The 23865-nt window shown below is 37.3% G+C and overlaps 1 protein-coding gene across 5 annotated transcripts in view; it reads left to right on the top strand.

Moving 5' to 3' along the window:
* Nucleotides 1–23865, top strand: part of Diaph2 (diaphanous-related formin 2) — an 827546-nt gene that overhangs the window by 633872 nt on the left and 169809 nt on the right. The window lies entirely within an intron of this gene.

Below are 23865 nucleotides of genomic sequence, written 5' to 3' on the forward strand. Positions count from 1 at the left end.
TACAGCTTAGGGTCGATCTTAAAATTAATATGTATAGTAATATATTGATGAATGTCAAAAGTCCATGGGCCTGTTGCTTAGTGAAGGAGCGTTTACTTAGCGTGGACATTACCATAGGTACTATCTTTAGTACCATCATTGCAGCATTCAAATTTTATAATAATAGGTAAAGTATAAAGTGATTTGATTTTTGAAATGTTCAATTAGAAAGTGATTTTATTCCTGGTAGAAAACGCATGATATTCTTCCTTTTTGTCCAGTTATATTTTTCTCATGTTACTATTTTTATTTCTGATCATTTCACACTAAACCCTGAAAACTGTGAGTAATCAGTATGAAGTGTCGTATGGCTGACATGTTGTTTTGTCGTCATAGTATATTCTAGAGAGGGCCGTCATGGAGGAACAAGAGAATGAGATGAGAAGTGAAAAGCTGCTCTGAGGGCATAAGGGTCAGGCCTTAATTTCACTTTGTTGGCATTTATGTCAGTGTTGTAACAACAGTCCTCCTTGGGGCCTTGAACATCCAACTCATGATAGATATTGACAGTGCTATTACCAGTTGGAAAAACAAGGACTGCACAATGTCTTACTCAACTGAAAGACTAAGTAAGCATTCCTGGTGCATTCGCAGTAGTAGGCATCCACTAAATCTTCCTTCAGCTAACAAGAATGTTATACGTAGAATTTTCTTTTCATTAGATGTTGGGGAGGGCAAAATACTCAGAATGGTTGTGTAGATCTATATTCACAACACTAAGAAAGTAGAAACAGGGAGATCACAAATGTAAGCCCACATTGAGTTACAAAATGAATTATACTTTATTTAAAAACAAATGGAGGTGATGATGGGACACATGGAAAGAAACAAAAGTGATTAGTACTCAGGTGTCTGCACTAAAAGGCTAAGAATGGAAGGCATGGCAGTTTCCCTTAAGTAATTTTCACAGCACAGAGAAAAGACATACTTTCTCTCTTCAGCACTAAGAGGTCCAGAGGGTTGGATTTAAAGACAAGCAAAACCAAATCTGATCAAGATACAAAGTAGTATGCTTGATATTGGAGTAGTTCCTGTCATATTTAGCAATAATAAAAATTTCAAGCACTTTTCATCATATTGACCAGATAGCAAACACCGTTCTAAGATTTACAGCATTCTAAAACAAGCATCAAATAAATCCTTCTACCTCTATGCAGTGAGCACTCTAATTATCTCATTGTTTGGAAAAGAAACAGAAGGTCATACAATTTAAGGAATATGGCAAATAGGGTACACAAACAGCTATTATTAGCTCTGAGATAGAATGGAAGTCATGTAACTCTAGAATTTTTACACGTATCCTTGCTTCTATCAATCAACATTAATAGCAACTGTTCTACAGTATTTTGTATGTTCCGTAACAGACTTATTTTAAGGTACTAGCCATGTGCTTCTCAAAACTGGCAAACCCATCATTTACAAGGAAGGTCCACAGGCTAGAACCTAGGGGACAGCCACATCCGAGTCTGCTTTTCCTCCTGCTTGAGTAAAATTAGTCTTTTTGTATTAGTAGGATCTTCAACTGATGGGTGACATACATTCAGAAAAGAAAATGCAATCTGCTTTATTCATGTCCATCAATTTGAAAGTTAGTGTCTTCCAAAAATAGCCTCACAGAAACTAGGATAATATTTGACCAAATTTCTAGGCAATGTTGCTCAGTCAAGTTGACACATAAAATTATGTATCACAAGAAAAGTGTTAAAAAGTTGAGTTGACAGTCTCTGGTGATTGCTTACATGTAGGAATTGAGAGTGAGTGCTCTGCAGAAGGGAATATATTCGTTCACAGAGAAAGAAAATTCATTTGTAAAGCAGATTTGGTTGCCAGCGTTATAATGGGTATTATCATGTGAACATGTTCTGTTTTCAAATGCCTTGGAAAGAGACCTTAAGGGGATCTTTAAGGAAAATCCTTGGGAAGCCATTCCACACATGAGAATGAAACTTGCAAGGAAGTCTTAACTACATGTACAGTATTTTGTTTGAAGACTAAAGTAGTGAAGATTACTAGAAATGGTGGAAACTAGTAGATTAAAACAACATATGGAGACCCGGTGAGAGACCCAACCGCCTGGTCAGGTGGGCACTCCTGAGGCTGCAGAGCAGAAGAGACCACCAACACTGCTCACCCTGCCCACATCCCTGGCCCAAGAGGAAACTGTATAAGGCCTCTGGGCTCCCGTGGGGGAGGGCCCAGGAGCAGCAGGACACCTGCCAGAGACACCACCGGACCCTGAAGGAAACAGACCGGATAAACAGTTCTCTGCACCCAAATCCCGTGGGAGGGAGAGCTAAACCTTCAGAGAGGCAGACAAGCCTGGGAAACCAGAAGAGACTGCTCCCTGCACACACATCTCGGACGCCAGAGAAAAAAGCCAAAGACCATCTGGAACCCTGGTGCACTGAAGCTCCCGGAAGGGGCGGCACAGGTCTTCCTGGTTGCTGCCACTGCAGAGAGCCCCTGGGCAGCACCCCATGAGCGAACCTGAGCCTCGGGACCACAGGTAAGACCAAATTTTCTGCTGCAAGAAAGCTGCCTGGTGAACTCAAGACACAGGCCCACAGGAACAGCTGAAGACCTGTAGAGAGGAAAAACTACACGCCCGAAAGCAGAACACTCTGTCCCCATAACTGACTGAAAGAGAGGAAAACAGGTCTACAGCACTCCTGACACACAGGCTTATAGGACAGTCTAGCCACTGTCAGAAATAGCAGAACAAAGTAACACTAGAGATAATCTGATGGCGAGAGGCAAGCGCAGGAACCCAAGCAACAGAAACCAAGACTACATGCCATCATCGGAGCCCAATTCTCCCACCAAAACAAACATGGAATATCCAAACACAGCAGAAAAGCAAGATCTAGTTTCAAAATCATATTTGATCATGATGCTGGAGGACTTCAAGAAAGACATGAACACACTTAGGGAAGCACAGGAAAACATTAATAAACAAGTAAAAGCCTACAGAGAGGAATCGCAAAAATCCCTGAAAGAATTCCAGGAAAACACAATCAAACAGTTGAAGGAATTAAAAATGGAAATAGAAGCAATCAAGAAAGAACACATGGAAACAACCCTGGATATAGAAAACCAAAAGAAGAGACAAGGAGCTGTAGATACAAGCTTCACCAACAGAATACAAGAGATGGAAGAGAGAATCTCAGGAGCAGAAGATTCCATAGAAATCATTGACTCAACTGTCAAAGATAATGTAAAGCGGAAAAAGCTACTGGACCAAAACATACAGGAAATCCAGGACTCAATGAGAAGATCAAACCTAAGGATAATAGGTATAGAAGAGAGTGAAGACTCCCAGCTCAAAGGACCAGTAAATATCTTCAACAAAATCATAGAAGAAAACTTCCCTAACCTAAAAAAAGAGATACCCATAGACATACAAGAAGCCTACAGAACTCCAAACAGATTGGACCAGAAAAGAAACACCTCCCGTCACATAATTGTCAAAACACCAAACGCACAAAATAAAGAAAGAATATTAAAAGCAGTAAGGGAAAAAGGTCAAGTAACATATAAAGGGAGACCTATCAGAATCACACCAGACTTCTCGCCAGAAACTATGAAGGCCAGAAGATCCTGGACTGATGTTATACAGACCCTAAGAGAACACAAATGCCAGCCCAGGTTACTGTATCCAGCAAAACTCTCAATTAACATTGATGGAGAAACCAAGATATTCCATGACAAAACCAAATTTACACAATATCTTTCTACAAATCCAGCACTACAAAGGATAATAAATGGTAAAGCCCAACATAAGGAGGCAAGCTATACCCTAGAAGAAGCAAGAAACTAATCGTCTTGGCAACAAAACAAAGAGAGTGAAAGCACACAAACATAACCTCACATCCAAATATGAATATAACAGGAAGCAATAATCACTATTCCTTAATATCTCTCAATATCAATGGCCTCAACTCCCCAATAAAAAGACATAGATTAACAAACTGGATACGCAACGAGGACCCTGCATTCTGCTGCCTACAGGAAACACACCTCAGAGACAAAGACAGACACTACCTCAGAGTGAAAGGCTGGAAAACAACTTTCCAAGCAAATGGTCAGAAGAAGCAAGCTGGAGTAGCCATTCTAATATCAAATAAAATCAATTTCCAACTAAAAGTCATCAAAAAAAGATAAGGAAGGACACTTCATATTCATCAAAGGAAAAATCAACCAAGATGAACTCTCAATCCTAAATATCTATGACCAAATACAAGGGCACCTACATACGTAAAAGAAACCTTACTAAAGCTCAAAACACACATTGTACCTCACACAATAATAGTGGGAGATTTCAACACCCCACTCTCATCAATGGACAGATCATGGAAAAAGAAATTAAACAGTGATGTCGACAGACTAAGAGAAGTCATGAGCCAAATGGACTTAACGGATATTTATAGAACATTCTATCCTAAAGCAAAAGGATATACCTTCTTCTCAGCTCCTCATGGTACTTTCTCCAAAATTGACCATATAATTGGTCAAAAAACAGGCCTCAACAGGTACAGAAAGATAGAAATAATCCCATGCGTGCTATCGGACCACCACGGCCTAAAACTGGTCTTCAATAACAATAAGGGAAGAATGCCCACATATACGTGGAAATTGAACAATGCTCTACTCAATGATAACCTGGTCAAGGAAGAAATAAAGAAAGAAATTAAAAACTTTTTAGAATTTAATGAAAATGAAGATACAACATACTCAAACTTATGGGACACAATGAAAGCTGTGCTAAGAGGAAAACTCATAGCGCTGAGTGCCTGCAGAAAGAAACAGGAAAGAGCATATGTCAGCAGCTTGACAGCACACCTAAAAGCTCTAGAACAAAAAGAAGCAATTACACCCAGGAGGAGTAGAAGGCAGGAAATAATCAAACTCAGAGCTGAAATCAACCAAGTAGAAACAAAAAGGACCATAGAAAGAATCAACAGAACCAAAAGTTGGTTCTTTGAGAAAATCAACAAGATAGATAAACCCTTAGCCAGACTAACGAGAGGACACAGAGAGTGTGTCCAAATTAACAAAATCAGAAATGAAAAGGGAGACATAACTACAGATTCGGAGGAAATTCAAAAAATCATCAGATCTTACTATAAAAACCTATATTCAACAAAATTTGAAAATCTTCAGGAAATGGACAATTTCCTAGACAGATACCAGGTATCGAGGTTAAATCAGGAACAGATAAACCAGTTAAACAACCCCATAACTCCTAAGGAAATAGAAGCAGTCATTAAAGGTCTCCCAACCAAAAAGAGCCCAGGTCCAGACGGGTTTAGTGCAGAATTCTATCAAACCTTCATAGAAGACCTCATACCAATATTATCCAAACTATTCCACAAAATTGAAACAGATGGAGCCCTACCGAATTCCTTCTACGAAGCCACAATTACTCTTATACCTAAACCACACAAAGACACAACAAAGAAAGAGAACTTCAGACCAATTTCCCTTATGAATATCGACGCAAAAATACTCAATAAAATTCTGGCAAACCGAATTCAAGAGCACATCAAAACAATCATCCACCATGATCAAGTAGGCTTCATCCCAGGCATGCAGGGATGGTTTAATATACGGAAAACCATCAACGTGATCCATTATATAAACAAACTGAAAGAACAGAACCACATGATCATTTCATTAGATGCTGAGAAAGCATTTGACAAAATTCAACACCCCTTCATGATAAAAGTCCTGGAAAGAATAGGAATTCAAGGCCCATACCTAAACATAGTAAAAGCCATATACAGCAAACCAGTTGCTAACATTAAACTAAATGGAGAGAAACTTGAAGCAATCCCACTAAAATCAGGTACTAGACAAGGCTGCCCACTCTCTCCCTACTTATTCAATATAGTTCTTGAAGTTCTAGCCAGAGCAATCAGACAACAAAAGGAGATCAAAGGGATACAGATCGGAAAAGAAGAGGTCAAAATATCACTATTTGCAGATGACATGATAGTATATTTAAGTGATCCCAAAAGTTCCACCAGAGAACTACTAAAGCTGATAAACAACTTCAGCAAAGTGGCTGGGTATAAAATTAACTCAAATAAATCAGTTGCCTTCCTCTATACAAAAGAGAAAAAAGCCGAGAAAGAAATTAGGGAAACGACACCCTTCATAATAGACCCAAATAATATAAAGTACCTCGGTGTGACTTTAACCAAGCAAGTAAAAGATCTGTACAATAAGAACTTCAAGACACTGAGGAAAGAAATTGAAGAAGACCTCAGAAGATGGAAAGATCTCCCATGCTCATGGATTGGCAGGATTAATATAGTAAAAATGGCCATTTTACCAAAAGCAATCTACAGATTCAATGCAATCCCCATCAAAATACCAATCCAATTCTTCAAAGAGTTAGACAGAACAATTTGCAAATTCATCTGGAATAACAAAAAACCCAGGATAGCTAAAGCTATCCTCAACAATAAAAGGACTTCAGGGGGAATCACTATCCCTGAACTCAAGCAGTATTACAGAGCAATAGTGATAAAAACTGCATGGTATTGGTACAGAGACAGACAGATAGACCAATGGAATAGAATTGAAGACCCAGAAATGAACCCACACACCTATGGTCACTTGATTTTTGACAAAGGAGCCAAAACCATCCAATGGAAAAAAGATAGCATTTTCAACAAATGGTGCTGGTTCAACTGGAGGGCAACATGTAGAAGAATGCAGATCGATCCATGCTTATCACCCTGTACAAAGCTTAAGTCCAAGTGGATCAAGGACCTCCACATCAAACCAGACACACTCAAACTAATAGAAGAAAAACTAGGGAAGCATCTGGAACACATGGGCACTGGAAAAAATTTCCTGAACAAAACACCCATGGCTAATGCTCTAAGATCAAGAATCGACAAATGGGATCTCATAAAACTGCAAAGCTTCTGTAAGGCAAAGGACACTGTGGTTAGGACAAAACGGCAACCAACAGATTGGGAAAAGATCTTTACCAATCCTACAACAGATAGAGGCCTTATATCCAAAATATACAAAGAACTCAAGAAGTTAGACCGCAGGGAAACAAATAACCCTATTAAAAAATGGGGTTCAGAGCTAAACAAAGAATTCACAGCTGAGGAATGCCGAATGGCTGAGAAACACCTAAAGAAATGTTCAACATCTTTAGTCATAAGGGAAATGCAAATCAAAACAACCCTGAGATTTCACCTCACACCAGTGCGATTGGCTAAGATCAAAAACTCAGGTGACAGCAGATGCTGGCGAGGATATGGAGAAAGAGGAACACTCCTCCATTGTTGGTGGGATTGCAGACTGGTAAAACCATTCTGGAAATCAGTCTGGAGGTTCCTCAGAAAATTGGACATTGAACTGCCTGAGGATCCAGCTATACCTCTCTTGGGCATATACCCAAAAGATGCCTCAACATATAAAAGAGACACGTGCTCCACTATGTTCATCGCAGCCTTATTTATAATAGCCAGAAAATGGAAAGAACCCAGATGCCCTTCAACAGAGGAATGGATACAGAAAATGTGGTACATCTACACAATGGAATATTACTCAGCTATCAAAAACAACGAGTTTATGAAATTCGTAGGCAAATGGTTGGAACTGGAAAATATCATCCTGTGTGAGCTAACCCAATCACAGAAAGACATACATGGTATGCACTCATTGATAAGTGGCTATTAGCCCAAATGCTTGAATTACCCTAGATCCCTAGAACAAACGAAACTCAAGAGGGATGATCAAAATGTGAATGCTTCACTCCTTCTTTAAATGAGGAAAAAGAATACCGTTGGCAGGGAAGGGAGAGGCAAAGATTAAAACAGAGACTGAAGGAACACCCATTCAGAGCCTGCCCCACATGTGGCCCATACATATACAGCCACCCAATTAGACAAGATGGATGAAGCAAAGAAGTGCAGACCGACAGGAGCCGGATGTAGATCGCTCCTGAGAGACACAGCCAGAATACAGCAAATATAGAGGCGAATGCCAGCAGCAAACCACTGAACTGAGAATAGGTCCCCTATTGAAGGAATCAGAGAAAGAACTGGAAGAGCTTGAAGGGGCTCGAGACCCCAAAAGTACAACAATGCCAAGCAACCAGAGCTTCCAGGGACTAAGCCACTACCTAAAGACTATACATGGACTGACCCTGGACTCTGACCCCATAGGTAGCAATGAATATCCTAGTAAGAGCACCAGTGGAAGGGGAAGCCCTGGGTCCTGCTAAGACTGAACCCCCAGTGAACTAGTCTATGGGGGGAGGGCGGCAATGGGGGGAGGGTTTGGAGGGGAACACCCATAAGGAAGGGGAGGGGGGAGGGGGATGTTTGCCCGGAAACCGGGAAAGGGAATAACACTCGAAATGTATATAAGAAATACTCAAGTTAATAAAAAAAAAAAAAGATGAAGACAGATGAGAAAAAAGCAGAAGGAATGTTCAGTGTACAATACCTTCTTATATGACGATACCCTTATGTAGCATTTATGTAATGCATTCCCATGCACAATAAATAAACACAATGAAATAAATACAAAAAAAAAACAACATATGTATTATCTCATACTTCTTGAGGCTAGCAGTTAAAGATGAACATCAACAAAGCTACTAAATCCTCCCTTTGCCTAAGTATTTATCACCTTCTCATCATTTCCCTGAAAATATCTCCAAAACATTGTTAATTGTCTCCTTTAGTTATCATTGAAAACACTGTAAAAATCTAAATATTCTTTCTGCATTTGCTGAGCTTGAGGGATGTGAGCATTAGAGATACATTTTCATATCACATTTTTCAGTGCTAGATGGATGGCTCAGTGAAGAATAATGTATATTGCTCTTTCCGAAGATCTAAGTTTAAGTCATAGCACCCACATCAGGCTGCTCACAACCACTTAGAATTCCAGTTCCAAGCAACGAGATGCCCTCTTCTGATCTCCCTGGGGACTGCACTCACCAGTGCACCAGTCCACACTGAGACATACATGTAATTTTGAAAAGAAAATGAATAATATTTATCTCTTAAGGGCTGTTACTACATGTAGATCGAGCAAACAGTAGGCTTCAATATTATCAATTTGTGGCTATGTATAAAATATATTGTTGTTATTGTTATTATTATATATTTCAATAGTATTTTACATGTGGACTGTGTCCATACTTCAGAATAAGTTACAAAAGACACCTCTCAAAGATTATGCAGTACATTTTAAGTTTTAAGAATGAAAAGATGTGCGGTTGAGGGTTTAGCTCAGTGGTAGAGTGCTTGCCTAGGAAGCACAAGGCCCTGGGTTCGGTCCCCAGCTCCGAAAAAAAGAACCAAAAAAAAAAAAAAAGAATGAAAAGATGCAGAAAAGGAAGAATATAGCCATATGTCAAGATGGAGCTTAGTGTACCATATAAATATGTATAATTGTATCCATTAATCAAAAATGATAAATCAAAAAATGCCAGTTACTCTGGTTTCATCATTAGGAATTACATAATATATATGTAATTATCACACTGTGGCCTGTAAATGTAGACAGTTAAAATAATAACTGAGGAATGGGGGATATAGCAAATCCTTGTCTCCCACATGCAAGGCCTGAGTTTTATTACCACTATCACAAAATTAATAATAACTGAAAATCTTTTAAAATTTTACTAAAACTACATGTACTTATTAACAGTTTCTAGTTTGTACCAACTTGAGAGGATGACAAACTATTATAGAAAAACCTTACATGATCTCAAAACTATGAGATAACAAAAATGAAACGTAATTATCTGTCTTGCAAAATTATATACACTTATGATAGGGAAACACTGATTTAATTACTGAAAAATAACAGAATTATAACACAAAAAATTATGTCTGAAATCTAGATATAATCAACTGAGTTCAGAAATAAAGATATAACAAAAGCCAAGCAAAAATGCTAATATTCAAGACAAAAAACATTAAGATGTCTCATGATGGATCTCAGTTTTTAGAAACCTATGGATCAGAAGGCAAAAATGGTAACAAGAAACCATATTTTTATTGTAAATGTGAAAATAGGTGTTTTATGCTAAAGAGGACATAATTTGTTAGTGTGATTAAAAAGTGATTACTGTGTTAAAGAAGGAGTTCATTCCACCACCTAAGCTTATGCACTGGTCTTTTTCCTGTATCCATTCATGCTTCGGGTCCTTTACCTATAATGTAAGGCAATGACATTTATCTTGCGTAGTTTTTGAAAAGATTAAAGGAGACAAGTATAGTAACACTCTTGATACCAATGAGTCATTTAATACTCAGTGAAGAATACAAAAAAATGCTCAAGAAATCGTTCTCACCTACAAGACATTTTCAGTTTTGTCAAAGAGATTAAATAGAGCTGAACCAGCAACTAGTAAATTGTGCGCCAATACATGGTAGAGATTATTTGCTTTGTAGGCCTATCCAAAGGGAAAAATCAATTTAGTTTGGCAAAATGTCAGCTCTTCAAGGAGAATGCTAAGAGTAGTTTCTGTGCATATTAGTTGAGCTACTCCTTAAAAAAAATGGGTCAAATCTTGCTAAGTAACATGAGCAGGACTACATACACATCAGCAAATCTGGTAACAGGCCCTGGGTAAGCTGTGTTTAATGAACCATGGGAAAGTACAACAAAGTGAAGAAGAGGAAGTCCTAAACTCGAGTTCTGCCTCCTTCATTTCCTAGGCTATAATCTTTGTCAGTGTGTTGAGGCTTTCTGTGTCTGACTTTCTTCACTTACAATATGAATAATTATTCATATAATATGAAAATTAGCAGTAATTTTCCCTCTATTGTGAGAGCTGTAAGGTGGGAATTATTTGTACTCAAGCATATACATCTAATACCTAGTGATGTCTTTTTGACATATTCTCAATCTCTGGTGCTTTCATGCCAAGTTGCTATTTTCTGCTATTACCATAGTTAAGAAGACAGTTGGGTTTGGAGAACTGGGGGAAAGAGAAGACAGAACTACTCTATGAAAGCCTTGGAAGTTAGTCACAAGAGTTATGGCGTGATGAGGGAGGAGAGCCCAGGTTATTGAAGAAATTCTTTCAGGGATTGCTGAGGTAGTAAACCTGAAGCACAAGAAAGAAGAGGTGACTACAAGAAGGACATAGCTGGGAAAGAACAGTGAAAGGTGAAGAAAGAGGAGTTAGCTGACAGCTGATTCTTTCTTCAAAGGCTTTTAAACCAGTGGCAGTTTAAGATGGTACTAGCAGGAAGTAAAAATTTCATGAAGGAATGAAGAGAGACAGTGTAAGTTGCAAGCCACAGATTTACCAGAGCGCAAGAGGCTTATTTTGTTCACAACTGCACAGTTTTACCAATAGATAATTATATATTGATGTCTTTTAGCATATTAGGTTATTTCATTCATCCAACTAACATTTATTGCACCATTTCCCAAATAATCATAATTAGAGCATGCACAGTAATATAGTATTTATTTGAATGTAAAATGGAGAAAGCTAATTTACATGCAGCAAAAATTATGCTAAATCAATAAATGTGCTCAAAAACGTGTGTGCACAGTATATGAACTACATAAAGTGCTGGGAGTAATCTACATTCTCCAACCTGTGCTTATGTTGATATAGACGATAATTAACTTAGGAACCATTAAAACCATTAATTAGTTATGTGGAGAGAGAAGAAAGCTTACCAAATATTTGTAAATAAATCTCTTTCTCTTCATGTTTATGGAAGTCAGCAAATTACCTGCAATGACTTGCATAAAGCAATACGAAAAGAACACATAAAAAATTGATGTCTTTAAATTGCAAACTACAGCTGTAATTCTGATCAAATATTATTTAATCAGGAATGGTTTTTTATTCCTTTTATAATATCATATGGAAATTAGAAGTATCTGTTTCTTCTAGTACAGTAATAAAGAATGAGGATAAATAAGTCTTCATAGAGCAGAATGGCAAGTTTTGATGCAAATACCTTAGCATGTTAATGCTATACACAGGCACACTGTCTAGGAACTCTGTTGTAACCTAGATCATGTACTACTATTGTCCTTTGTACTTGTTGGGGCCTGTTCTTCGTTCCAGCTCCATGCCCCCAGAAATAAGACCCTGTCAAAATATATTTACAAAGACCTTGGCCAAATAGCTAGGAACTTCTTTTACTAGATTTATAACTTAAGATAACCTATTTATTTTAATCTACATTTTGCCATCTGTCTGGTTACCTATTCTCAGGTACCATGTGTCTGTCTCCTCTCGTCTTCCCAGGTGTATATTCCTCTTTTTGGCTCTATCCCAGAATTCTCTCTGCCTCCTAGATGTCCCACCTTCTATTTTCTGCCTAAGCCATAGGCTATTAGATTTATTATTGACAGGTGTCACATCCATACCGACATAAGATAGTCTATCTACAGTCCTCTTTCTTGTCCATCTCCATCGCCCTCTCTAAATACCTGTTCTTAGATTTATATGAAACCATTTTCAAACATAATAAACTTCAACTCTACTTAATAAAGTAGTAATTTCTAGCAAAAACAGTTGATAGCAATCCAAGATTCAAGATAATTATATCTTGACTTGGGCAAAGTGTCACACACCTGTAATCATAGCACTTGTGAGGCAGAGGGAAGGAAGATCTCAAGTTTAAGGTAGCCTGAACTAGAGTTACATAACTCAGAAAACAATAATATCATTCAAGTGAATAAATTTTATCATACATTTTTCTTAAATGAAGATAGGTTAATACTATGTTTCCTGCTGTCATAGTTCACATCTTAAATGATAATAACCCAATTATACATGTAAAATACCACAAATGATGGAACTGATTCAAGTAGTAGTTAAGCATCTCTGATAATGTAAATTACTGAAGTAAGAAATACCACCATTTTTGCATATTTTATGTATGTTAAGGAATGCTTTCTCCAAATTGTTCAATACAGTAAATTTCTGCACAGGTCTAGAGTTTTTAGCACAGTAAGGTAGGTGTACAATGAGCATATTCATGAGCAGGCCAAGTCCAGTGGAGAATGTTGACTGTCCTGCTGTCACCCTCCATGTTCTTACCTTAAGACAGTGAATCCTAAACCTGGAGCTAGGTTGGCAGTAATCAGCCCCCAGCAACTGTACTGTCTCTCCATGACACACCATAGGGGTTATAGTTGCATCCCAGCCATGCCTGGCTTTTTCATTTTCAATATGGGTGCTGGGGATTTGATCTCTGTTCCTCATGCTTATACAGGAAGCACTCTTACATACTAAGCCATTTCCTTGACATTGGACTGTATGCTTTTACTGAGAAAATTAAGGTCCATTTTAAGACAACATCATGCATGCCATGTTGTTATCATTCATTTGATAAACAGGTTTTTGAAATTTTAAAGTCAAACACTGTTAACCTGATGAAATGCAAAAAGCTATTCACACTGTAGCAATCACTAATAACCTGGTGATTAACCTCATAATGGCATGTGATTTCAAGCATACATCTCACCATTGCCTTAACCGGCAATTGAAATCAGTTTCCTTCCCTATTGTTGAAGCCAAACAAACCTCAATGTCCCATATGCAGTATATATCCTTGAGAATTCACCTAACCTTACTGATCCTCAGCTTCCTCATCTAAACATGACCATGAAAGTAATGACATCTATTTCATGGGATTTTCATATGAAGTAAATGAGAGGACATATGCAAATCTCTGAGCACTTGCCTAGAAAACAGTTGACATTAAATAATGATTTACTAATAAATGAATAATAAAATTAGTTTCAGTGAATATATGAATGTGACTATTGACAACACTTAAATTGCTGGCCTAGAATGTGAGATGTTTTGATTAATCTGATTTTTATAACCTACACAAAGGTCATGTACAAATGAGACTTTATGCACTGTCTTTCTAAACTCTTAGCAGTACATAATCCTCATTTCACTCCCCAGAGCTCTTTTACACTGATAGGATATTTGCCTATCATGATGCCTTACATAGGTAAAAATGTACACTGTGTCATAGTCAAATATAATTTGGGGCAAATAATGCATGATATGCACTTAATGATAGGTAAGTGGGATCTTATTGTAGCCTCCAGTGAGCCATTGTTAAGAATATTAGTAACCATATAATTATATGAGAGTATACTTAATCTAATCTACTTCCAGAATATACTCTGGATTATAAGGTTTCAGGTATTTCTTCCTGTAGTATATTATAGCCGCTTATTCGTGATTATTTTTTCTGACCTCATACCACAGTATATGGTATCAGTGAAAATAAGCACTAAACTCTCATTCTATCAACACCAGCAGAAAACACGTTTCTACATCTACTAAAAATATTCTTTTAAATGGGGAGACAAAAATAAATATGTGAAACAAGATAGGTAATTTACTTAGGTCTCATTAAGCTTTCTTACATTCTAAATGCAGAATCTCAGATTCATAAAAACTGTAAGAGCCGTCTTCCATGTGCTGAGCATTTAGCAAGATTTCATCAGTCCTGTGTAGGAGATGCATTAACTTAGCAATTACAAATTTGGCTTTTCTTTACAGTATATATGTGTTGCTATGTATGCCTTATGTGTCTTTACTCAGAAGAAACTAGGAGAATATTGAAGCAAGTGGGTAAAAACACTTACTTATTTACTACACAAGAAATGGCCAAAACATATTGTAGGTGGCCTAATCATTTATTAGGTATATATGTTGGCTCCATATTTTAATATTTTCATTCTTATTTTAGAAAGGTATTAAATGAATAACAGCTGCTATGTACCCATATTGTGGTTAATTTGGCTCTCTTCTCAGTTGAATGCATTTGGATTCATGTCAGTAATTATACCTAACAGATTCAGAGAACCAGCAAACTGCACTGAACCCATTCCAGTCTCTAATAATGCTTAAAAAAATTGCTTCACCCAAACTGTGTCCTTAAGGCCTTGGTCTTCAGAAAGGACAAAATCTATTGTTGGATTAAATACTCAAAAGGATTATTCCAACTGAAAACTTTTTAGTGCTTCCTTTAATTTAATTCCACAAGTTTTTCTTGAGTTCCCAGAGTGTAGTGAGCAGAGTGGTCCACCCTAATCATAGTTGTTTTCTTACAAATCAGAACCATTATCCTAGTTGAAGAGTTATCTTTTTCCTTTTTTTAATTTTTATTAGATATATTTCTTTACTTACATTTCAAATATTATTCTCCTTCCCAGTTTCCTGTCCATAAGCCCCCATTCCCTCCCCTCCCTCTCCTCCATACAGATATTCTCCCCATACATCCCCCTTACTGCCCCCACCCATATTCCCCTTTAATAGGGGTTCAGTCTTGGCAGGACCCAGGGCTTCCCCTTCCACTGGTGCTCTTACTAGGATATTCATTGCTACCTATGAGGTCAGAGTCCAGGGTCAGTCCATGTATAGTCTTTAGGTAGTGGCTTAGTTCCTGGAAGCTCTGGTTGGTTGGCATTGTTGTTCTTATGGGGTTGCAAGCTCCTTCAGCTCTTTCAGTCCTTCCTCTAATTCCCCCCAAGGGGGTCCTGCTCTCAGTTCAGTAGTTTGCTGCTAGCATTGACCTCTGTATTGGACATGCTCTGGATGTGTCTCTCAGGAGAGATCTATATCTGGTCCCTTTCAGCATCATGTTTTAGCTTCATCAATCTTATCTAGTTTTGGAGGCTGTATATATATGGGCCACATGTGGGACAGGCTCTGAGTGGCCAGTCCTTGAGTCTCTGCTCTAAACTTTGCTTCCATATCCCTTCCTATGGATATTTTTCCCCTTTTAGGAAGGAGTGGGAGCATCCGCATTTTGGTCATCCTTCTTCTTGAGCTTCCTGTGGTCTGTGGAGTTATTAACTACAAGCCACTCTATGTAAATTGCTGTATGAGAAGTAATGAGTCAGGCATGTGGGCCTAAATGTATATTGATGCATATATTCCCGTAGACCATATAGAATATCTAACATATAAATTTAATGTCTTTTCACATATATTGTATATATTTATATTTAAAATCTTCTGTTTCTTCTTTTGAAATGGCCAATGCTCAGTTACCAGTTAGTCCCTTCACATATGGAGCATCAATAAAGTAGAAAATATCTTAACTAGTTAGTGAGAAATTATGCAAATCAAAACATGTTTTAGTTTTACAAAGTAGTTATGCCTTTGTTATAACGATGTTAGTAAAACATTAAAACCTAAGCTTAGAATATCTGACTGTCATCCTAATCAATTGTAGGTTTCATATGCTACTTAGTAAAAACCCTAGAAGAAAATAATATAATTCATTTGGGAATCAAAAAATAATTAGCCTTTTAAATGTATAATTCATTATGGATGATAGAATACTTTTATTTGTTAGAACCAGTTCTGAATATACTTTAAGTGTGCATTGCTTTTAAAATGACCCTCTCTTTATCAGAGTGGATATTTCAAAGCTGCTGAATTCTATTTAACCTGTTCTGTTTCCTGAGCCCTGGATACCTGTAGGTTTAAAATAAGCCATGTTGGGGTTGGGGATTTAGCTCAGTGGTAGAGCGCTTGCCTAGGAAGCGCAAGGCCCTGGGTTCGGTCCCCAGCTCCAAAAAAAAAAAAAGAACCTAAAATAAGCCATGTTGATGATTAGGTGGGATCCAGGGCAGTTTATTTCATATTTGTTTACTTTTGTAGATTTAGACAATTACATTTTCAAAAATGTTGGATTAGGCTGTGCTATGAGGTGTAAGGTAAAACACGTGGCTTTGTTTGACTGTCTAACCCAGTATTATTATAACATGATCCTTACCTGAGTGTTTAAGGTAAAAACCCTATTCAGCTGCAGGTTTGAAATTGTTCATATTCCTTGTTCCTTTCACCAGTGTCTTATACACTCTTGGTTGACTTGCTACCTTGTCTGATTTTCTAGAACAGTATTTCCGTGAAAGGAAAATGTGTTCCCTCTAGTCCTCTTTTGTCAAAAACCCTTTGCACTTGCTTTCGTTTGCCAATTGAACCTTTTTTGAAATGCATCAGTAGGGAGAGCTTGCCTAGCCTTTGCTAGACAGGAGTAGCTGTAGGTGCATTTAAACAATTCAACTTGAAAAGGGAATTTCTCTCTTTTTATTTGAAAACAATTGAAAATGAAAGGTGTATGTCTCAGGACATAGTACTTAACCGACCTCTTTCTACTGAACTGAGGTATAGTATATGAAATTGCTTCCCCTGTGTCTTCCCTAGTGTTTTAAAAACATGCTTTGCTTATTAGAGGCAACTGGTTTCAAGGCAGAACTCTATCCATTGTAAGCAGAATCCATTATGTTATTAGGTCTTGGTATACTGCTCTGTGCGTCTCTTTTTCTTTGTTCTTAGTCAATGTAGCTATGCTTTAAGAGCTATATGATTATATTTCAAGGGGAAATTGAAACTGGGACTATAGTGATGCCTTTAAAGATGAACCACAGTTGTATTAATCTTTAAATGTATCCACAGTCCATCCACCTACAGGACATGTAACCTGTACTTTTAAGTAATCCTCTAAGCTCCTGTGACTAAAGCATGTTGAGAATATCCATTTTCACTTGGGGAACCATAACAATAACTGAAAGCCCCAGAGGAATGTGTCTTTCCCAGCTTTTGGAAATAGGAGTAGAAGGGACTGTCTTTGAAATTTCCACCCTAGCTATCTTCCTGTCTTTTATTTGAACACCCAAGAAAAGTGAAGTAAACACTTATATATAAGAAGTATAACCTTATAAAAAATATTGGGTACTCTGAATTTCCATGATGAATAGTGCAATTGAGGGATGTAGCCTAATGTGGTGGCATGTGCCGTTAAACCTACTGCTTAGGAGGCAGAAGGAAGTGAATCTCTGAGTTGGAGGCCAGCCTGTTCTACATAGTGAAATCTTATTTCAAAAAAAAAAAAAAAGAAAAAAAGAAACTAACAACAAAAGCAGGCATCGTGGTTTATCCCTGTGATCCCAGGACTTGGAAGACAGAGAGCAGATGGTCAGTAGTCATGGTCATGCTAGACTCTATAATGACTTCATGGCCAGCCCTGGTTACATAAAACCTTATTTCAGATAACTAAATACACAGACACTAAGGACTAATTGGTTGCATAGGTACCAAAGTAAAACTGGAAGTTACAGACTTTGCTGTGGCACTATGTCAGGCAGTAGTAGGTCATATCATTTTAATGGAAAAATGAGACCATATCCCATTTGGTTTTTGTGAACCTTTTTGGTGTTGTTACCTCCCAAATGTGGTAGGGAAAGGACTTTAGAAGTTGGCCATCTGTAAATTAACTCTTTGATATTCAAAAAGTGTCAACCTTTGGTTTACCAAATTTGAGGCCTTTGTTATATGTGTTACTTTCCCAGTGGTAGGGAGTTTCTGAGGCGAGTTTCTGATTTTCATGTAATTCTTTTATGTAATATTTATTTGTAAAGCCGTGTGGATTTTATGACTTGATGATGCCTTTTCATCATTCTGCTGTGTGGCTCTCCTTCTGTCTTCAGCATTGTTACACTGTCACACACCTGCTGATGCATTGCTGCCTGGTAGGTGACATCATGATTTGTGAGCAATCCGATATATAAATAAGGTGGTGAGAACTGCCTCAGCAATTCTGTTTCTATTTGAGATGAATTAAATAATCTCTTTGTGTTCTCTTCTCTTACATTTCCCTCTGCTCTGTATTTTCACAATTATGTTAGACACTGTAGGGGAAGCTTCTCTCTCTCTCTCTCTCTCTCTCTCTCTCTCTCTCTCTCTCTCTCTCTCTCTCTCTCTCTTATTTCTTTTCTAAAGAAGTCAGTAAATCGAAAACTTTCCTAAAAACGTAATACCCCATACGTCATAATATACTTCTAGTTCTTCAGTATATTTAGGTCATGCCTGAATGTGGAATTCAGCAATAAACTAGTGACTACTAATCTCCTAGGAGGTTCCTAGAAATATATTTGGAGTGGGGTCAGGAGAATCCCACTGTCTAGCCAGTCTGTGAGGTCCATACTTAGTGAGGGAGCCTATCTCCAAAACAAGGTAGAGAACAATAGAGGAATACAGCAAACATTAACCTCTTGTTTCACACACACACACACACACACACACACACACACACACAAGCACATGCACACACACACACAAACACACACAAGCACATGCACACACACACACAAACACACAAGTACATGCACACACACATGCACAAGCACATGCACACACACAAGCACATGCACACACACACACAAGCACATGCACACACACATGCACACACAAACACACACAAGCACATGCACACACACACACAAACACACACAAGCACATGCACGCACACACACACACATGCACACATGATCTTTTAAAACTTTGGAAACACTTCTCATTCTTGATAACCTTATAGTAACAATCATTCTTTCCATTTGTCCATATCATAATGCATTCTGTTGCCATAGGTGTTAGCACTTTGAAATCTTGCCTTAGAATTATGCTACGTTCACAAAATAAAGTTCCTAGATCAATTGTTTAAACATAATGTGAGAATTTGTTAGAAATGTAAAGTTTCTACATTAATGGTGAACTACTGAATGAGAAGCCAGAAATTAAGACAGCAAGACATCATTTAGCAAGCTCTTCTGGTGATTCTGATGTAACTGAAATTTCAGCACCCAATAATTCAGTGACACATGATGCATTCATTTTATAGGTTGGTAACTGTGCTGAAGTAACATGACAGTCAAGGCCATGGAGCATTTACTTTTTAATGCTGAAAAATAGACGAAAGGGGAGAGTTTACAGCATTTCTATCCTAAATGACTAATTCTAGCCTAAATTGCTAATGCTTGAAATTGTTTTTAATTATGTTTTTGTATCAAGTCATAATTTCATTATTCATTTGCAAAAGACCCTTATTCTCCTTGCTCTGTGTTTTCATACTTTTTAATCTACTGGCAGTGACATGATCAATCAGAATCTAGAAGATTTCTGCAACAAAATGAAAAGATACTCTTGATACTGGGCATGTTTCTGAGAACACAGGCATCTTTGTATTATTTAATATGAATCCCACTGATACACATAGTCATGTTTTTAAAAGCAAAACATGCTAAATGAAGTCAGTCAACTGATTTATATATTATATGTATGTATATTGGTTGATTTAGTTTGAAACAATGCATTGCAGAGGAATTTCTTAAGTAATATTTCCTTTTGAATATTAAAATAGAATTTCTTCATAATGTAAAAGATATAAAGAATGAATTATACAAATGTTCAGAAGTACATCTACTGAAGAAAAAGTTTACCTTATGCTGGTTAATCTATGGTAATCTATGTATGTGTACTTTCATGTTTTTTGTTCACTCTTAATTGGACACTTTCATATATATTTTTAACAAGCAAGTGTTTCTTTTCATTGACAAGGAATAGGGTCATTGAGGCCACTTTCTTTCTGAATCACAGTTGATTGCATTAAGAAAGTTATGTAGTCTCTCAGAGAAGCAACTTAACTAAGAGGACATTCTTCCTTGATATGATTTTATAAAAGGAAAAGAAAAGAAAATATCATTAAATTATCAGGAATCATAAGTACTGCATCATCCGGAAGGCTTTATTATCCTTTTCAAATGTAAAAGGAAAGCTGTAGAAAATGGACAATCAGGACAAATTCTTATGCTACAAATTGTTTTGCCATAATTGCCTCCATAATTTGTTTTTAAAAAAATTTAAGTATCTCAAGATGGCTTCAGTAAAGTACTATGTTCGGGGCTGTCAGGAGCAAGGGCCTCTATGTGATTACACAAATGACCATTGTCACTGATAAGCACTTTGCAGGCACACAAAGCATAAGTAATAGAATAACCTAAAGAAGCAAATCTGCACACTTTGCTCATAAAACAAAATGAATACTTTGACTCGAATAAAAGTGAGAATCTTTTCACAAAACCCTACTTCTTAAAAGGCTCTTCCTGTAAGTGACCCTTTTATTATTTTAAAAATCTCTATCTTTTTCTATCAATTGTAGCATGATCACTGTAGCAAATAAAAAAGAAAGAGCTATTCCCATGAGAACTGTCAAAAAATAATCTTCTTCAGCCCTCTTTGGATATATTAAGAAATAGTTTTCATCTCTCTTAAAGTAGGTTTGAACATTTTCCTCTGATGAATACATACTCACAACAAATGGCTTCAAATTTCTCATGTATTTCACCAATGAGAGTCCCCTTTCCTTTTTAATCCCTAGTGGCTTAAGGTATTATATTAACAGAAAGTTTACAGCACATTTTTATAAGTAATTTCTTCATCTCTTTTCTCTTTCTAATAAAACAATAACCCAGACTGGGCAAGATTTAATGGAAGGTAGTATATTTATGCTTTTGTTCCTGGAGATTCAAAGTAGGAAGCACTTGGTGATTGCCTGGTCACTAAAGAGTACTGAGCTAAGTGAGTGTGTGTTTGTCTGTACTGATCTTTATGGTTTTATTACAAATCCAAGAAGAATCAATGAACCAGTTCTATTCTGGTGACCTTATTTAAACTTTTTTTTAGGTAGAAAGTTTTTTTTTTCCTTTATTGCATATTGTCTTTATTTATATTTCAAATGATATCCCCTTTCCTGGTTTCCCTTCCGGAATACCCCTATCCCATCTCCCCTCCCCCAGCTTCTATGAGGGTGTTCCCCCATCCACCCACCCACTCCTTCCCTCTTCCCTGCCCTAGCATTCCCCTACACTAGAACACTGAGCCTTCATAGAACCAAGGGCCTCTCTTCCCATTGATTCCCGACAAGGCCATCCTCTGCTACATATACAGCTAGAGCCATGGGTCCCTCCATGTGTACTCTTTGGGTAATGATTTAGTCCCTGGGAGGTCTAGGGTGTCTGGTTGGTTAATATTGTTCTTACTATGGGGTTGCATGCCCTCTCAGCTACCTCAGTCCATTCTCTAGCTCCTCCATTGGGGATCCAATTCTCAATCCAATGGTTTAACACCTCCCTAAAGCTTTGCTTCTAAACACCACAGTTGGTTTGTAGCCTCAGTACCTCACAACTTCAATACATGAATTCTTAAGGACACAATCAAATCATATTCAAATCATAGTGTCAATGACATTGGCTTCTAGAATTTTATATCTCTTGATCTGTGCTTGATATGGAGCTCACACTGAATATCAATTCTTTGGATTTATTTTATGTGATTTGGTTTTTGTAAAACATCAGGAAGAAAATCTAGTCATATAATTCTGTAAGATAGAAGAAATGATTCTAAATGTCCCAAGAGGACAACAGTGTAATAGCACAGGTAGTCCTTACACAATAAGGAATATTTGGAGAAACATAAACTATACTTAATATACTTCATTTTCTTACAAGTGTGAAAACCTTGAATGTAGTCATTATTCTCTTCTTCTTATTGTAATCATTTAATGCATTTTACTCTTTTCCTTCAGCCAATATGTTTTATTTTTAAACACGACTGTAAACTATACTCTTGGTGAGAAAACAGAAAGACTTTTTTTTATTCTCTCATACAATATATACCATCAGCAGTTTCCATTCCCTCCACTCATCCAGTTTTGCACACATCCCATCTTGCCCCAGAGTCACCCCCTCCTCTTTTCCATTCAGAAAAGAGTAGCTCTCCCAGGGTTATCAACTTAATATATCTTAACAAGATAAAGCACGGCTAGGCACAAACCCTCATATCAAAGCCTAAACAAGTAACCCTGCTGGACTAAAAGGGTCCAAAGAGCAGGTGAAAAAGTCAGAGTTACCCCCATCTTCAATGTTAGGAGTCCTACTAAAACACCAATCTAACAAACATACCATATCTGCACAGGACCCAGCACAGACAGAAGTAGACCCATGCAGGCTCCATGATTCCTGCTTCAGTCTCTGTGTACCCCTATGAGCCCTGCTTAGTTGATTCTGTGAGCCATGTTCTCCTAGAGTCCTCTACTGCTTGGGTTCCTACAATTTTTCTCCCCCTCTTACATGGTGTTTCCAGAGTTCAAAGAGGAAGGACCCAACGGATATCTCCACTCTGGACTTTCTCACAACCTAATACTTGGCAGTGGGTCTCTGCATTTACTCCCATCAGCTAAAGCAGACTTTCGTAACTAGTATATTTCACTATGTCAAACTTGGAAGTTTTTTCATCATGTTTGCCAACCCTCTCTGATACATAGACAGAGCTTGACTAATCATTATTGTCTACAATTTCCCTTTTATAAAAAACTATTGAATTATTCAGTATTTCTTAAAAGTTCAATGATTTTTATATTTCAGATGCACTTTTGTTTTCGATATATTCTCAGCAGGCACAGAGTCTCTCTCACTGGTCCACTGGTTCTAATATTTATTAGAATAATTTTATTTACCATATGTTTGTGTCATTGGAAATGTTAGGAGAAAAATTGAATTCTGAATGTGAAAGGTCTTTTCTTCTTCTATCAAAAGGAAAAAATGCATTCTCTGACATTAATAAAAGTCATGCTGGCGTTCTTTTACAAGAGACTCGCCAAAATGACAAAGAGCATGAAAAATGTAATTAGGTGTTTGGTTGAACTGAGTTGGTTGGTTTGTTCTCCTATCTGATAAATTCAAGTGCATAAAAATAAAATTACAATTAATAAGAAAGTGGAAACGTGGGAGAAATATTGATATGCTTGGTAATATTAAAGTAGTTGTCATTATTTTATATGCTTATGGTAGAAAAAAATAGATTTGACTTTTTTGCGAATGTTGCTGAATTTTCCTCTGAAAAACACTATAATAATTGGATTTATTTATTCAGTTCTCACTGAAGTACTAGCTGAATTAAGTTTCAAAAAATAATCAAGTATTCTCTATCTC

The sequence above is a fragment of the Rattus norvegicus genome, chromosome X (genome assembly GCF_036323735.1).
Source record: "Rattus norvegicus strain BN/NHsdMcwi chromosome X, GRCr8, whole genome shotgun sequence".
NCBI lineage: Eukaryota > Metazoa > Chordata > Mammalia > Rodentia > Muridae > Rattus > Rattus norvegicus.